The sequence below is a fragment of the Protobothrops mucrosquamatus genome, unplaced genomic scaffold (assembly GCF_001527695.2).
Source record: "Protobothrops mucrosquamatus isolate PMUCROS unplaced genomic scaffold, P.Mucros_1.0 scaffold157, whole genome shotgun sequence".
Classification (NCBI taxonomy): domain Eukaryota; kingdom Metazoa; phylum Chordata; class Lepidosauria; order Squamata; family Viperidae; genus Protobothrops; species Protobothrops mucrosquamatus.
This window is the reverse complement of record NW_015386521.1, coordinates 236,420-241,069: the sequence shown is the minus strand read 5'-3', so window position 1 is coordinate 241,069 and position 4,650 is coordinate 236,420.

Below are 4,650 nucleotides of genomic sequence, written 5' to 3'. Positions count from 1 at the left end.
ATTTCTAAAAGTTTTGTCAATCTTTTTCTGCATAAAAAGGTAGGCATGCCACCCAAAGTACAAGTCCCATCCTTCAAGATTCAAAATCCTCTTGTTTGACAAGTTAATCCAATCCGTCGTCCATGTTAATGCACAAGAATCATAATAAAGTGTCAAATTTGGAGCTTTAAGTCCTCCACGTTCTCTAACATCTTGAATAATCTTAAATTTAACTCTCGCTTTCTTGCCCTCCCAGATGAAGCGATTCAAATCTCTCTGCCATTCTTTCAAGTTAAGTTCATTTTTTAAAATAGGTAACATCTGAAATAGAAAAAGAAACTTAGGTAGAATATTCATTTTGATGGCCGCAATACGACCCAGCAAAGAAAACTGGAGTTTTTTCCACATTAGTAAGTCTTTTTGTACTGATTTCCACAATTTTTCATAGTTATTCTGGTAAAGTTTCATGTTAGAGGAGGACAGAAAAATTCCCAAGTACTTGACTTTACTAACCACTTCAAAACCTGATATTTGCGTAAGTTGATTTTTGTCTTTAGCCATCATATTCTTTGTAAGAATTTTAGTCTTGTTAACATTAATTCTAAATCCAGCCACCTTGCCATATTGATGCAGCACTTGCAACAAAGATTCCAGTGACTCAATTGGTTGAGACAATGTAAAAACTAGATCATCCGCAAAAGCTTTAAGTTTGTATTCTTTAGCAGAAATTCTTAAGCCTTTAATCATTGTAGATTCTCTAATTCTAGATAATAGAATTTCCAATGACAATACAAATAATAAATAATAAATAATAACCTCGTCTTGATTACCACATCTCTGCAGTTTGTAGTGCATGCACATGCACACGCACACACACCCAAACCCCAGCTACGAGATCCAGGTTGCAACAATCAGGATAATCCTTAAGGACAGCAAAATGATACAGAAAACTCAGTGGGCAATTATTTTGATGGTGCTAGGGCTGCAAACATATACATGACCTCTAGTTGGCAGCAAAGATTTGCAGCTTTTTGTCTGCTGCCATCTAGTTATCCTCTCTCTCTCTCACACACACACACACACAAACCTTTTTTAAAATGTTGCTCTTGTATATCAGATTAGAGAGAGAGAGGGAGAGAGAGAGAGAGACTTTAACCGTTGCTGCCCTCCAGTGGCTACACATGTCCATCACCTTCTATGATCCCCCTTTTAATAAAATCCCACTAAATCAACGTCCAGCTTCATGCCTCTCAGGAAGTTAATATGCTGGTTGGAAAGGCAATACAGTAGCCTTCTGGTCTATGGGAAGGGTATTCTTTTGCAGGCAAATGCATGCTGTCCAAAGAATCATCTTGGGCTGCTAAATTGCAAGAAACGTCATGTGTGCCTGCATCCTCTCCCTGCTGTGGACTGGCTGTTTTCAGATGGAGGGTTAGAGATGATGAAATCCAGATTTAGAGATCACAGCAGGAAATCGGTGCAAACCAATATATGGACTGATGTTTAGTCAGCACGAAGAGAAGACTGCGAGGAAATATGACAACTGTCTTCAAGTGACTCTATCATGTAGCAGACAGGGCAAAATCATTCAGAGATGTTCCAGAAGAAAAGAAAAGAAGAAGGATGTTTCAGTTTACTGTATATGGAAATAGACTGATTGGGCATCAGGAAAAAAAAAACCCCTAAAACGTAAGAGTGGTTTAATACAAGAAGCCCTTGGTTTACAACCATTTGTTCAGTGATTGTTTGAAGTTACAGTGGCACTGAAAAAGTGAGTTGTGACCGTTGCAGCATCCCCATTGTCATGTGATCAAAATGTGGATGATTGGCAACTGGCATTTATTTAGGATTGTTGCAGCCCTGCAGCCATGTGACCCCCTTTGTAACTTCCTGACAAGCAAATTCAATGAGGAAACCAGATTCACTTAACAGCCGTTTTACTAACTGAATCAACTGCAGTGATTCATTTAACAACGGTGGCAGGAAAGCTCATAAAATGGGGTAAAGCTCAGTTAACAACTGTCTTGCTTAGCAATGGAAACTTAGGGTTCGATTGTGGTTGTCAAGGACTATCTGTAATAAAACAGACTGTCTTGGCAGGTGTGGAAAGATTTAAATCAAGACTGGATAGCCTTCCACCAGAAATTTTATAGCAGGGGTCCTCAAACCTGGCCACTTTAAGACTTGTGGACTTCAATTCCCAGAATTCCTCAGCCAGCCATGGCTGGCTAGGGAATTCTGGGAGTTGAAGTCCATAAGTCTTAAAGTGGCCAGGTTTGAGAACCCCTGCTATAGTAATGGATGGCTACACTGGCAGAGCGTTGCACTAGATGACCTCTAGAGTTCCTTCCAACCAACCAAGACTATGACTCTGCTATTTGCACACATCTGAGGATGGATAAGGCATTTTGCTAGACCGGTGTGTGTCAACCTTGGCAACTTTAAGAGGCATGGACCTCAATTCCCAGAATTCCCGCCAACCTGACTGGCTGAGGAATTCTGGGAGTTCATGGCCACTCTCTTAAAGTTGCCAAGGTTGACCAACACTGTGCTAGACCATCACTTTTAAAAGTTTGCTTCTTTGGCAATTTCGAATCCATGGTATCTGGACTTCTATTTTATACAGATGTAAAGAACCTCCCACACCAGCCCCTAGACAGAACACACAACAAAGGAAAGGCGACAGTTATTAAAGTAAAAGCATTATCTAAAGATCTTGGCTTTCAAGCAGGACTTGCAGCGCAGACATTTTGGGCTATTAAACGACACTTTAAATCAAATGGGCTTTTCCTTTGCTTTAAAGGGCAGCTGAGAATTGTCTGCGTTTGTTGGAGGGGACACAATTCCTTGCAGGGCGTGGAATTGCTCAGAGCAGTGGTGGCGAACCTATGGCACGGGTGCCAGAGGCGGCACTCGGAGCCCTCTCTGTGGGCACACATGCCATTGCCCAGCCTTGCCTCCGCCCGTGACCCTCTCACCAGCAGCCTCCCTGGAGGAGAGTCGCCCCTGAGTGTGGCCCACGCGGAGCAGCGCAACCAAGGACATGGCAGCCAGGCAGCGTAGACAAGACTGCCCTCACGCCCCAACGTGCAGTTGATGCTGCAGGGCGTGGCCGCCATGGCGCTGCTGGACTACCTGGGCAATCTGCGGCAGCCCCTGGAGGCGGTGAGTGGCCCTGTGGGCAGGCAGGGTCGGGCGGAGCGGGGGCGGGGCATGGGGTAGAGCAGGGGCGGGGCCAGTTTTTGAGCACTTGGTCTCTAAAAGGTTTGCCATCACTGGCTCAGAGGCTGCCTAGCCCAGTTTCTCTCTGTGACACCTGATCCTAAATCAGTGTTTCTCAACCTTAGTAACTTTAAGAGGGGTGGACTTCAACTCCCAGAATTCCCCAGCCAGCTTACCCACCCACCCAAATCAACTTGGAATGGGTGGAAAGCAATCTCATAGGCTTCTCTGTATTAATCATGTATTGGGAATGGCCAGAACACCAGGCAGACATTATAAAACCAGAAACCCCCCTTTTCACACTTTTATATGAGAATAACTGCAATTCCCCCCTCCCAAATGTGCCCAAATTAAAAGGTAACTATTCTTCAATGAGCCCTTCAAATTTTTTCCAACAGGGACTAAGCTGTTTCTAGAAAGCCCATTAATAAACAAATTAGCGGTCTTCAAACTGATATTCAGAGGTATACTGCCTCTAAACATGGGGTTTTCGTACATTAGCCATTATGTCAATATTGCCCCATGCCTTCCTTCCCACCTCAATGTGTTTAAAAAAAAAAGTACAGCTTTGTTCAAGGAGCTAGAGACGCAAGAAGACTCCAGAGTTGAAAATAGGAATATCCAGAAAAAAAATCAAATAATCAAATTAAAAGGGAGGACACTTTGGCACCGATCTTCATGTGAAGTGAAGCAAAATAGGTGGGAGGAGGAAGATCATGTCCTGTCATTGGGGAGAGTCAATCTCTCAGTTTCTTACCACCTTCGCTTTGAAAGGGATTGTACTTATTGAGAATAAATTTCTCTCTCCATCTCGGACCTACTACGGCCAAGTCACGTTAATAACCCCAAGCTACCTGGGAAAATAAGTTTGAAGAGCTCTGAGGTAGCACCTGCTCTTTCCACAAAATCAGAGCTCCGCAAAGGGTGCATGCTTTGCATGTAGCATATCCTAAGTCAGGGGTCTTCAAACTTGGCCCTTTTATGACTTGTGGACTTCAACTCCCAGAATTCCTCAGCCAGGCAGGAATTCTGGGAGTTGAAGTCCACAAGTCATAAAAGGGCCAAGTTTGAAGACCCCTTATGGTCTTGGGGGATTTCAACCTGCTATCAGTGGGTGAGACGTCGGCGGCAGCTCAGGAGTTCTTGGCTTCCATGACGGCCTTGGACTTGACCCAATTAATTCATGCCCCCACCCACACGGGTGGACACACGCTGGATCTAATTTTTGTCTCTGGCCAGTGGCAGAATGGTCTGACAGTAGGGGAAATAGTTGTTGAGCCCTTGTCATGGTCAGACCATTCGCTCCTAAGGATGGACTTCCGGACCGCGCCCCCTCGCCGCAGGGAGACGGAACCGCCTAGATGGTTCCGTCCCAGGCGACTGATGGACCCTGAGAGGTTCCTGACGGAGCTTGGGCCATATCCGGAGGATCTGGTCCACGACTCGGCG